At 49.1% G+C, this 13773-nt stretch overlaps 1 pseudogene; it reads right to left on the bottom strand.

Moving 5' to 3' along the window:
- Positions 1 to 3941: 3941 nt before the first annotated feature.
- Positions 3942 to 7423, bottom strand: LOC117403142 (uncharacterized; annotated as a pseudogene).
- Positions 7424 to 13773: the final 6350 nt, after the last annotated feature.

Here is a 13773-nt window from a genome sequence, read left to right as displayed (position 1 = left end):
ACATTCGGGCTCCTCCCACTCGGGCGTAGGACGTTCGGGCTCCTCCCACTCGGGCGTAGGACGTTCGGGCTCCTCCCACTCGGGCGTAGGACGTTCGGGCTCCTCCCACTCGGGCGTAGGACGTTCGGGCTCCTCCCACTCGGGCGTAGGACGTTCGGGCTCCTCCCACTCGGGCGTAGGACGTTCGGGCTCCTCCCACTCGGGCGTAGGACGTTCGGGCTCCTCCCCAGGCTGTGGAGGCGAAACCAGCAGGCATTCTCCCTCTGCTGGTGGAGACGGTAGCGATGGCTCCTCTCCCTCTGATGCTGGAGACGGTAGCGATGGCTCCTCTCCCTCTGATGCTGGAGATGGCAGCGATGGCTCCTCTCCCTCTGATGCTGGAGACGGTAGCGATGGCTCCTCTCCCTCTGATGCTGGAGACGGTAGCGATGGCTCCTCTCCCTCTGATGCTGGAGACGGCAGCGATGGCTCCTCTCCCTCTGGCGCTGGAGACGGCAGCGATGGCTCCTCTCCCTCTGGCGCTGGAGACGGCAGCGATGGCTCCTCTCCCTCTGACGCTGGAGACGGCAGCGATGGCTCCTCTCCCTCTGCTGGTGGAGACGGTAGCGATGGCTCCTCTCCCTTTTGTGCTGGAGATGGCAGCAGCAGGGTCTCTCCCATATCCGCAGCCAGGTAGTTGAACACCATGGCTGCGATGTCTGGGAGGGAAGCTGGGTGGTGTTGCTGTTCCCAGGCCTCCCAGCGCTCCCCATCTCTTGCCCACAGGAGGTTGATCACAGCAGGGAGGGCGTCCACGATATCCCTCTCAGGCTCCGCCAGCCAGTCCCAGATCCCCTCTGAGGAGAGTGGACCAGTCCGCCTCAGAGGATGCAGAGGCAGCTCCTGCTCTGGGCCATCCTCCTCCCATATGTGCGCAGGATGTGCGCAGGATTCAGACTCCTCCCTCACCTGCCATGGAGGGGGTTGGTCGGGTGCTACATGCCCAACCTCACCAATGGCAAAGCACCATTCCTCACCCCTCAGACAGGTGAGGCAGACGTCCAGCACAGCAGAGACCCGGCGGGACTTGCGACCAGCCCCGCGCTGTTGCACCTGCTGCTGCTGTTTCCTCCTTCTTCCCATTATTTAGTTTGGGAAAAAAAAAAAACGAACAAACAAAAAAAACGCACTTTTCTGTCCTGGTCCGGCTGTTGGAGGCGTTGTTTGTCCCACGCTGGACACCATATGTGACAGTCTGGCTCGCAGTGGTGTGGTGGATGACGTCACGGACCAGGAAGTAACTGACTCCAAACAGTGGATGGGCGGGTGAAACTGAGTGCAAAAGCACTCAGCGTATTTAATAACAAACAAACAAAATATTTAAACAAAATACAAACAAAAGGGCACGAGGGCCAAACGAATAAATAAACAAACAAGTAAGTGCCGTGCTGGATTATCCAGCACGTATTAGCAATTGTTTTTTAAATATTATTCCTTCTCTCCGCTCCCCGTACTCTCTACTCCAACACCCCCACATCAAGTGCAGAGAGCTGCAGGTTTATATACTCTGGCCGAGGGATTAACTAGTTGGTAATTATCTTATTATCCCCCGGCCAGAGTCTGCACGCGTTTGGTAAGGATGCATGACTGTCAGCTATTTAAGTAATCAGTAGCTGATCAGCCATGCATCCTCACGGGGTTTTTAAATAATAATAAAAGACGCGGCGCTTTTACCCGCGCCGCAAACAAAAATACAAATAATAATAAATAGGGGCGGGACACTCCGCCACAGGCCCCCAAGTGGCCCAGGAGAATCTGGTTTTCGACCCTGTGCCAGCTGTTGTATGGCCAACCCTGGGAGTTTCCACTGCACATGGATCTCCTCAGTCTGACGAAAGGCTCTCTTTGGCACCCGGAACCGAGCAGGTTCCGGCTATGGGTCTGGCCACTGAAAGGGACCGCTGGTTAGCCCTAGGGCTATCAGATGCGCTTGTGGGTACATTGCAGAGCGCTAGGGCAGACTCCACTAGGTCTTTGTGAACCTATAAGTGGAGGTATTTCGAGGCTTGGTGTCTGGCTAGAAGCCATGACCCCATATCTTGCCCCATACCAGTCATCTTACAGTTTCTGCAAGAACTGCTTGATGCTGGTAGGTCACCTTCCACCTTGAAGGTGTATATAGCGGCTATCTCTGCTTGCCATGCCTCCGTAGATTCAATGTCTCTGGGCGCACATTTTTTGGCTACCCGTTTCTTAAAGGCGCTCGCCGATTACGCCCTCCCAGGAAGGCCCTGTTTGAGCCCATACACTCCATAGAGCTGAAGTACCTGTCTATGAAGACAGCCTTGGCTATCACCTCCTCTAATCTTATGCGGTTATGCACTATACACTGGGGTGGGCAAGGTTCCCCTTCTACTCAGACACGTTCCCTCGGATATGTAACAATTTATTTTTAATATTATTTTCTTTCTCTAGGCTAGCTGTCTTCCTCATCCGTGCTTGCCTATTTTGGTCGCTCCCTCCAACCACTGGCATTTCTGCCTGGTCTGTGTTTACACTGGTCTTCTCAGCCAGCATCTCTGTGTATTCCCAATCACGTCCACCCGAATACATAACCAAGCGCAGTACTTATGAGCCGAGCAATCCCCCAAGGCCCGTCTCTCAGCCACTCAGAGAGGGAAAGCCAACACACCCTCTTCCCCACCTCTCCGTGTCATCTCCATGACTGACAGGCAGATCTTACGAGGCTGCTGCCCTCTTCCTGCAGAACCACGCATGCGCCAGACAGTCAGCACAGATCTCCCCCCGTTACATGGAACAAAGAACGACAAACTCTCCATGAACAGATTGCATCAATGGAAGGTGAACTCCTAGAGAAACAGAAGCAGAACAAAGTTTACAGTAGTGAAGTGTGCAACCTCCGAGTAGTGCTGCAGTCAACAGACACAGAGCTCATAACTGTGAAGAACGAGTATACACCTATAGAACCCCATCAGGAATTAGAGAAGAGCCAACCTCAGTGAGACACAGCGACAACTGGAAGAGGTTAGGTTAGAATACGATAGTTTGTCTAAAGTGAAACAAACTCTACAGGATGAATCTGAAGAATACAAGCAGCACCTCATAGACGGCCAACAAGAGAAGGTTATGCTGGAGACTGAACTCTGCCAGTGCAGGGAGTCCTTAACCACTGAACGAGAACAGAATAAAGACCATACATCACAGCTTCAAGAAAGCAAGGAGACAACAGTGGTTGGACAGGAAAGCAGAGAGCTGGCAGTGTACAGCCCGCTCAAGGGTTTTGGAGAGGAAGGGTAGGAGGGAGACAGGATGGTAGCTCCGGAGGGAGGTGGGGTCGAGGGTAGGTTTTTTGAGGAGGGGAGTGATAGAGGCTTGTTTGAAGGCAGAGGGAAAGAGACCAGAAAGGAGAGAGGTGTTGAGAAGGGAGGAGATGAATGGAAGTAGAGCAGGAGCAGCAGCTTGAAAGAGGTGAGTCGGGAGGGGGTCCAGGGCACACGTGGTGGGTTTGTGACCCTGGAGCAGGGAGGAGAGGTCAGAGTCTGAGAGGGGAGAGAAGGTGGAGAAGGAGGGTGAGTTAGTAGGGGATGCAGTGGGTGTAGGGGTTGGAGCGGGAGGGGGTGGGGGGGGGGAGGGAGAGGTGTTAAAGAGTTTGCGGATATCTGAGATTTTAGAAGAGAAGAAAGAGGCAAAGTCATCAGAGGAGATAGAGGAGGGGGGGTTAGGAGGGAGGAGAAGGTAGAGAATAGTTTACGTGAGTTGTTAGTGGAGGCTTGGATTATAGATTGGAAATTGAAAATACACATCTTATGATGCACTTGGACACATCATCAGTGATGTAACCTGAGGTCATCGGGTGTTTCGGGTCTTTCAACATTATACACCCTCGCCCAGGCGACCCAGCTGGGGTTGATCAAGCCCCGACTTGTGTCCAAGTAGCGTGTCTACTTCACCCACGGATCATTCCTCTTGATCCACAGCCACCTAGAGGCTCTTTTAGCTGCCTCTGTGGCGGTCTAATGGCCTTCCTCCTGTTGGCCCCTGTGATGCCCAGTAGGCTATAGGCCCTGTAGAGGGATTGTCCAGCAAACCCTCTGCAGCCCACTTCAACGGGCTCACACCTTGCTCTCCACCCCTAACTGCGGCACTGCTCCACCAGGTCCTCGTACTTTGCCCTCTTTCTTTCGTTCGCCTCCTCAATGCGATCCTCCCAAGGTACGGTGAGCTCAAGTAAAATTACTTGCTTGGAGGTTTCAGAAAGCAACACAATGTCTGGCCTCAGTGTCGTCACTATGATGGTGTCTGGGAACTTAAGCTGCTTTCCCAGGTCAACTTTCAACTCCCAGTCTTGAGCTGTTGCGAGAAGACCTGTGGAAGTTCTAGCAGCCGGTGTTGGCTTTTCCCCTGCTCTGACAAAAGCGATGGCCTGTTTCGCTGGTCGGAAGAGCTTGCAGTGGCTAATTCCACTGCAGATGGCATCTGCTATGGCTCTGAGCACCTAGTCATGGCGCCAGCGATAGCGACCTTCGCCTAGGGCTTTTGAGCAGCAGCTGAGGATGTGCTCAAGGATTCCTCTCTTCAGGCACAGAGGGTATGATGGTGAATCGACCTCGCCCCAGCAGAACAGGTTGGATGGGCTTGGTAAAACATCGTAGACTGCCTGGATCATGAACTTGATGTGATGGGGCTCGGCCTTCCAAAGCTCAGACCATGTGACCTTTCGCTCCACCGCTTGCTCCCATCTTGTCCAGGCTCCTTGTTGCCGCATTCCAACCATCCTGCTGGATCGCTCCTCCTCGACTGCTGCTCGCACCTCCTCCTGCACTAGCTTCCGTCTGTCTTTCCCTTGGGCCTTGTCGTAGCGTGGTGTTATAATGCTACCAAGGCCAGCTCTTCCGGGAGTCACCGTACCCACCAGCACACTGTGCCATAGCCGTGACTCAGCCTGCTCCACTGCATCCTGAGCCTCCACTTTCTCCCTGTCCTCACCTCTATACCGGCTTGGGAGACTTTTAGGTCGCTTGACTCCCTGTATTGCAGCACCTCCCTTGTACGGGTCACCATGAATTCCTCATTCAGGCTGCTGATGGGTAGCTATAGCTTGTTCTTCTGACCGTACAGGGCGATGCTGCTCAGGCTTCGCGGTAATCCCAGCCACTTGCAAAGGTAGCTACTGACCCTTCTCTCGAATCCCTCGACTATGGAAATCGGGACCTCGTAAACGAGGAGGGGCCAGAGGATCCGTGGGAGGACACCATGTTGGTATATCCAGGCCTTTAACTTACCAGGTAGACCTGACTTGTCCACTGCAGCCAACCACGTTTCCAGCTCCTGGTTGGTCGTCTGGATTGATGCTGTATCCCTCAGGCTGCTGTCAAACATCTTGCCCAGACTCTTTACCAGTTTCTCTGTGATGGATGGAATCTGTGCGTCTCCGATGGCGAAGCGGAACTTGTCCACCGTCTTACCCCTCTTCAGCACCAGGGATCTGGACTTCGCTGGCTTGAAGCTCATCCGTGCCCAGGTGACAAGCTTTTCCAATCCCTTCAGAATCCACCCACTTCCTGGGACAGATGTTGTTGTCACGGTCAGGTTGTCCATGAAGGCTCTGATAGGAGGTTGTCGCACACCAGACTTGGTCAACGGGCCTCTGCATTCCACCTCAGCTGACTTCACCAGCATGTTCATGGCAAGGGTGAACAGGATCACTGAAATGGTGCAGCCAGTGATGATTCCCTTCTCAAGCATGTGCCAGTCTGATGCTATGGACCCTGAGGTGACTCTCAAACTGAAACTGTTGTAGTAGACCAGTACGAGATCCCTGATCTTACCTGGGACATGGTGCCGATCCAAAGCCACTTCAACCAGTTTGTGGGGTATGGAGCAATAGGCGTTCGTGAGGTCCAACCACAGCACAACAAGGTCTCCTCTGTTCTCCCGGGCTTCCCTGATTAGCTGCGTGACCACGCCTGTGTGCTCCAGGCACCCTGGCAAAATTCGGGATCCCTCCTTTCTGGACTGATGTGTCAATGTAGAAATAAGTACATTTAGCAGAGGAGAGAGTAGAGGAGGAGAGGACAGTGCGGTAGAGGTCTAGGGCAGCAGGGAGTTTGGTTCTCTTCCATTTCTTTTCAGCAGATTGCAGTGTGGTTCTTGCTGAGCGGAGCACAGAGGAGAGCCAGGGTTGGGGAGGAGAGGGGTGAGCAGGTCGGGAGGTGAGGGGACAGAGGGAGTTGAGGGAGGAGGTGAGGGAGTCGAAGAGGGTGGAGGTAGCAGAGTCTACAGAGAGTTGGGAGAAGGAGTCTATAGAAAGGAGGTGAGAGAGAGCGGTGGAGGCAAGGACAGAGGGGGAGAGAGAGCGGAGGTTACGGTGAGAGGTGACAGTGGGGGTAGGAGGAGCAGGGAGAGAGGGGAGAGACAGAGAAAAAGAGATGAAATAGTGATCAGAGAAGTCCAGAGGGGTGACAGAGAGGGTGGAGGGGCAGCAGGCCCTGGAGAAGGTGAGGACCAGTTGACGGCCAGCTTTGTGGGTAGGGGGGGATTGAGAGAGACAGAAGTCGAGGGAGTGAAGGAGAGGGAGGAATCCGGCAGAGTGGCTAGGGTTGGAGAGATGGATATTGAAGTCACCTAACAGGACAGTTGGGGTAGACGGGGAGGGGAGGGAGGAGAGTAGATAGTCAAGTTCATCGAGAAAGTGAGCGAGAGGTCCAGGGGGATGGTACAGTACAATTAGCAGGAGTTGACAGGAAGAGGTTAGTTGGACAGCATGAAATTCAAAGGTGTTAACAGAGAGAGAGAAGTCGGAGGGGACAGAAAAGAGTAAGGAAGGAGAGAGGAGAAGACCAGTCCCACCTCCCCGTCCAGTGAGATGTGGGGTATGGGACAGGACGTAGAGAGAGGACAGGGCGGCAGGAGTTACAGTGTTATCAGTGGACAGCTCGGTTTCAGTGAGAGCAAGGAAATTGAGAGAGAGGTGGGAGGCAAAGGCAGAGTTGAAATCAGCTTTGTTAGCAGAAGAGTGACAGTTCCAGAGTGCACCAGAGAGAGTGCGGGAGGGGAGAGTGTGAGAGGGGGGGAGAGGCAGAGGGATGAGGTTAGAGGGGTTGGAGGAGCAGCAGCGGAGAGAGGGCAGAGGATGAGGGCGAGAGGACAGAACAGGGAGTTGTTCTGTCCTCTCGTGCTGTTGTGCAGTAGTTAGTGATGCTTACCTTGTGTGTGAGTGCATCTTCAGGTCCTCTGGATCTGCTGTGTGGGAAACCCTGGTGGCCAACTCTGAGAACAGCACAAGGAAATACCTGTGGAAAGAGAAAACCAAACAACTGAGACGAGTATGGATCCCTGGGGATGACTTACCTGGAGAAGCATACTTGTCCTCAACACTCCAAAGAAGCTCAGGACTGAGATTCACCTGACAAGCTCTCGCCATAGGAATTCCCATTACTGTGGTATAATTACCACAGTCACCCTCACCCTACTGTTTGTCGTGTCTTGTACTTCTTTTTACCTGGTGAAGGCTAGCTTCAGCAGGGCTAGACAGGGAGAAATAACAGTTGAGTTAGTGCCCAGTCAGCAGGTTTTTGTCTTGATTTATTGTTTTCAATTGCCAAACTGAATTACACACTATTAGATTGCTATCACAACTTAACTAATAACATAATAACACTAAAGGCAACAATCACAGATATGTATATATACATACAAAAAAAGTATACATACTGTATATATATATATATATATATATATATATATATATATATATATATATATATATATATATTCTCACTTTTTTTCTTCTTCCCGCCTCGTAGCCTCCGTGATGCTCTCACTCTCGGCGATCTGCTGCAGCTGATCTGATGCTCACAGTATGATTTACATTACATGAGAGGAGATGTTAAAACTTAATAATGATTTGAACTCGGCTCTCGCCAAGATAAGCACCAACTAAGATGTAGCTTTACAGTAAACTAATGTGATCCATCTGCATCTCCATCCATTTGCGTTTCCTTCCATATGATGATGTAGATATCTTTCTGCCCGGTGTTGACGGCTGAAGTGTAATGCTGGCTTCAGGGATCATCTTATTTTGCCTCCCCAGCGCATCAGCACACACAACGGCTGCGATGCCGGCTCCAGGGATCAATCACAGTGCGGTCTCCCTAGCGCATCAGCATGACAACTGTCTGGATTGAGCTAAGTAGGGTACATCTCTGGGGTCTTCAAGTGGGCACTTTCCATCCTCGGTGTTTCGTCGACTAGCCCATGACACCTCAAGAGGGCTCGACAGTGATTCTGGCATCCCAGCATCACCCCCCTCCATCCCCCACTCAACTCAGCACAGCTTACTTACCCATACATCAGTGTTGCTTTCTTTCTATTGTGCTTGAGATCCCCAGCCAGAATCTTTTCGTCTCAACCACAGCCACTTGCTGCTCCTTTCTGCTGCTTCAGATAAGTTCGTCACTGTGCGACGCAACTCTTGACCACTGAACCCAACATCTCTGAGAAACCGGGTTGTAGATTGTGCCACAAATCCTCAACAACCCACCTCGACTGGGTAAACCCAGACTCTCTGTTCCACTTCAGCAGCTAGTTGACCATACCGAAATTTCTTCCTCTCATACGCCTCATCCACAGCATCCTCCCATGGCACTGTTAACTCTGCCAGATGAACAAGACGTGCTGATCCAGACCACAAGACAATGTCTGGTCGAAGGTTAGTCGTGGTAATCTCAGGTGGAAAAATAAGTCGTTGACCAACATCTGTCAGCATTTTCCAGTCTCTATCAGCTTCCAGTTGTCCTGGGTGAGGCTTGGTTTTAACACCTTTTCTTGGTGGTTGTTCTCCTGGGCGGAGGAATGTTGTCTTTTGTGTGTAATGTTTTGATGGAACAGGTGGCAACTTATTGGTCATGTTACGCTTGTCTTCCAATGCTAAGGCCAAACATCGCAGCACCTGGTCATGGCGCCAAGTAAATCGTCCTTGGCTAAGACCCACCTTACATCCTTAATGCTGCAGGTGATGAACACAAAGGACATGAGGGATCCTCACCCATCCAGAGGTGTAGATTCTGTGGTGATGGGAGAACATCATATGTTGATCTGATGAGGAAACTGATCCTGCTCTGTTCCATTGTCCATAGCCAGCCGATCTTGCGTTGTTCCACACTCTCCCATCTCATCCATTCTCCCTGCTTGGCCTGGGAAACAGCCTTTATGCACCTCATCCTCTCCTCCTGCTTTTGCACCTCGTTGACTACCAGCTTCATCCGTTGAGCTGGGGTTGCATTGTGCCATGTAGGAGGAGCTGAACTGAGACCAAGACTTCCTCTCCATGCTGAACTTGCCCCATAATATCACCGATTGCATCTTCCATGGCTTTCTTTGCCGCCCACTTTCTTCCAGTTTTCAACACAGGTGCTGCCTCCCTTACACATTTGTCACATGACTCTACTAATGTCATTTCTAGTCGAACCTTGGCGCACTTAAGCTGCTCGGTTAGAGCAGAGACTGGTAGCTGCAGTATTCCTTTAACATATAGTCCCACTCTGCTGAGGCAGCGTGGAACTCCCAACCATTTTCACTGATTATGAACTGATGAACTGATTAAAGCTTCCAGCTTCTCAACTGTTGTCAAAGAAACCTCGTACACAGTCAGTGGCCACAGCAACCTCGGCAGTAGACCAAACTGAAAGCACCAGAGTTTTAGTTTGCCTGGTAAAGCGCTGCTGTCTATGCTCTTCAACCCTTCCACTGCTTGTTGTCTAACTTCTCCCACACAAACTGTGTCCTTTAGATCCTCGTCGTACCATCTCCCAAGACTTTTCACTGGCTTCTCAGACACTGTTGGTATTGCCTCACCATTAATGAAGAACGTTTTATCTACTACTTTACCTTTAATTATAGAGATGCTCCTTGATTTAGTGGGCTTGAATTGCATTCGTGCCCATTCAATGTTATTGGTTAATTTGCCCAATAACCGATTAGTGCAGGCTACTGTTGTAGTCATGGTTGTCATGTCATCCATGTATGCTCGAATTGGTGGTAGTCGCATTCCAGAAGCCAAGCGCTCTCCTCCCACTACCCATTTTGATGCCCTAATGATTACTTCCATTGCCATGGTAAAAGCCAGTGGAGAAATGGTGCATCCTGCCATTATTCCAACTTCTAGGCATTGCCATGTAGTGCTGAATTCTGAAGTTGAAAAATTAAATTGCAAATCTCCAAAGTAGGCTTTCACTAAATGTGTTATTGTCATCAGGAACACTGAAAAAAATGAAATGCTACCCAAAGAAGTTCATGTGGCACTGAACCATATGCATTAGCCAAATCCAGGAATGTCATTTGTAGCTCCTTCCTCTCTTTTTTAGCTGATTGAATTTGTTACCAGATCACATTGATGTGTTCTAAGCATCCTGGGAAACCTGGAATGCCTGCTTTTTATACTGAAGTGTCAATGAAGCAGTTCTTAATAGGTAAGTTCACAATCTTGCCTTCTACATTTACTAGGGAAATAAGGCGAAACTAACTGATGCTTGTAGAATCTTTTTTTGGTATAAAGACTCCACCTGCTCAGCGCCATGCTCTTGGTACAACCTGTTTTTCCCATGCCACTTTCATTAATTTCCACAGGTTTTGTAGAACTACAGAAGCACTCTTGTGTACTCTGTACGGAACTCCATTAGGCCCTGGAGATCAAAGCAAATATATATTTTTTATATATATATATAAAATCGGCCAACAAAACAGGCTATATACACATATTTATAGCAGTACAGGGGGAACTCATAGGTTTAAATTAAAAAAAGGAACAACCCTGCTACATATGCATTTTTTTTATATACCTTGTTTGTTAGATATGTGTATTCATTCTAGAAGTGGTGTTAGAATGCCAGTCAGAATTTTGTGCATAATTGATAAAATATCTGCGGTTACTGAAGGTTAGAAAGTGATACTAATTATTTAAAATATAAACAAAAAAGGTGATCATTGTTCATTTGTGAAAAAAAAATATATATATTTCTATTTTTTTTTTTTTAAATTGTACTGAGTGATGTTCTTGTAAATGGTGAAAAGGGTGTGTGTGTACATATAAATAAGAAATCTCAAATGGCAGCATATAAGAAGGTTAAAACTGTCACCTCAGGGCTGCAGCCCAACCTTGTGTTGAATATGTTTCATTTAATTTGGGCAGAGGCAGATTTTATGGGTTTTCAGATCAGACTCCCCCCCTAAGAAATGTTGAAGCGACAGGCTCAGCCAATTGTTGTTCATCCTGCTTAGAGGGGAACTGCTCTACAGCAGAGGCCAGTCAGAGTGCTTCTTTACAGGATCTGACTGCTCTTGTTACACAGTTAGCTCACCAGATTGGAAATTCTATAAGTAACCAGATACAAATGGGGAATAGGGCTGGTGCTGGTGCTGCTGCCCCTTCTGAGGGTTCTCAAGGGGAAAGAGATCAACCGATAGAATGTCTTCATTTGTCCAGGATAAAATTGGTGGTACAGTCAAAGGCTAAGGAACCTCCAGTTTATCGTGGAGATCAGTCAGACCAATGTTTAATTCATGAATGGGAAGAATTAGTGAAAATATATTTGCGTAAAAAGGGGTGCCCAACCCATGAACAGTCAGAGGAGATACTAGCAAGGTTAATGGGTAAAGCCAGAGATCTGGTCAAAATTAATTTGCGTCGTAACCCTTCATTAGACCCCACCCAAGCAGAGCTTCAGTGAACTAGCTTATTCTTGTATGCCTCTAGCTGATTTTTATAATACACTACCCAAAGCAGGAGAGGGTGTTGTGGACTACTGGATTTGCCTGAATAAAGCAGATATAGATATAGAAGATATAGAAGTAGATATAGAAGAAGAGTGATTGCGGCGCCAGGGTTGAAACATTGAGGACCCGAGCTTAGAGGTGGTAATGATGTTCATTAAGCACTGTCCAGACCATGGCCTGGGAGGGATATTTAAGTTTAAGTCTGCAGAAAAGTGGACTGCTGGTTAAGTGCAAGATCGACTGGATGAGTATGAGGGCAATAAGAGAGCTGGTGCAATTGAAAAACAGCGTGCTGCTTTACCATCTAAATGCGCAACAGCTCATGACAGCCTTGAAAGACAAAGAGAAAAGTAATGGGGCTGCTTCGGAGGCTCAAGTAACTACTCGCGGTGTTCAGGGGGGCCAAGACAGATAGGATATACAAAGACTAATAAGCTTATTGGACCATGCCCTTAAGCATGATACAGAGTCTACTTTAATATCACAACCCCAAGTACAGGACACACAAGCTGTTCTGCAACGCCCTTTCCCTCAGAGGGAGTGCAGAGTTTGTGGCTTTAGTGATCACTCCACTCCACTGCCATGCACTGTAGATAGGAAGAGTTATGCATGCTGTTTTAGCCCAAATCATTGGAGACATGACTGTGCCCGAAGGGGAACTCATCAAGCTGAGCGGAGACCAGGCAATGCACAATAAAGACAGGAGCCTTTAAACTAGTACGCTCACATGTGGTGGTGGTGGTGGTGGTGGTGGTGGTGGTGGTGGTGGTGGGGGGGGGGGGGGGTGAACTGTCAATCCCCAGTAATGAAGAACCTGAATTGAAAACCCTTTATGAAACTTTTTGTGCAGGGGTGGAAGAAGATGAAAAGGTGGTTATGGTAGGATCCCAGAAGGTGGAAGCTTTTTCAGAATTGTTCTTTACCGCAGTTTCAGTCCAGGGTAAGATTGAATCGACAGGCGTGCTCGATACAGGATCCATGGCTTGCACCCTTAGTGAATCAGGTGAGCAGAGGTTCTTGACTGCAGTTTTTAGAGATTGACAAACCTAACAAGATGGAGGGGCCAGAATGTCACAGGAAAGATAAGTACTGTCAAAGTTACACAGGCAGTCACCTTCCTTCCAAAGACAGAACATCTTTTATGGTGGAGAGTGCCCAAACATGTTGTTTCCACCCCTGGAAGCACCATCATAGTTGAACCAACCACTTCTAAAGTGATGCCAAAGAATATTTTGGTGGCCAGAGTGATCACACCTATATGGGGTGACGAATGGGTTCCTACGAAGGTGGTCAACCTCTAAGACCAGCAGGTTACGTTGAGGAGTTAGCAGGATTGGGGGACATTGATACTAATAGCTGTCAAGTGGATGATTGCTGGAAAGATAGGCTAGTACATCTGTTAGAAGAATATTAAGATATATTTTCCTGACATGCTTTGGATTGTGGGGAGGTGAGGAAACATGTCCACCGCATCCACCTAGTAGAAGCTTAGACAGGTATTGATGGACATGGAAGAGAGGGGTATTTTTTAGGAAGTCTGTCAGTGAGTATGCTTCTCCCCTGGTGCTGGTCTGGAAGAAAGATGTAAGTCTGTACAGACTTCAGATGGCTGAACACTCGGACCATAAAGGACGTGCACCCCCTGCCACACCAAGCAGACTGCCTTGATGCTCTTGGTGGCAATGCATTCTTCTGCTCAATGGACTTGATGTCAGGATTCTATAATATGCCTGTTCATGAGGAGGACAAAAAATATACAACCTTTACAACCCCCCTGGGCTTGCATGAGTATAACTGATTGCCCCAGGGCCTTTGTAATAGTCCAGCTTCATTCATAATGATGCTAAGCATCTTTGGAGATCTAAATTTGTCCAGCCTTCTGTGCCATTTAGATGACATGCTGGTGTTCGCACCAACGGAAGTGGAAGCCCTCCAGCAGCTCGAGGTGGTGTTCAGTCACCTAAAGGAGAACAATTTAAAGCTTTTCCAGAAAAAGTGTCA

This window comes from Acipenser ruthenus, chromosome 5 (genome assembly GCF_902713425.1).
Source record: "Acipenser ruthenus chromosome 5, fAciRut3.2 maternal haplotype, whole genome shotgun sequence".
Classification (NCBI taxonomy): Eukaryota; Metazoa; Chordata; class Actinopteri; order Acipenseriformes; family Acipenseridae; genus Acipenser; species Acipenser ruthenus.
Note: the sequence above shows the minus strand (reverse complement) of the source record. Positions and strands in the feature narration are given on the sequence as shown.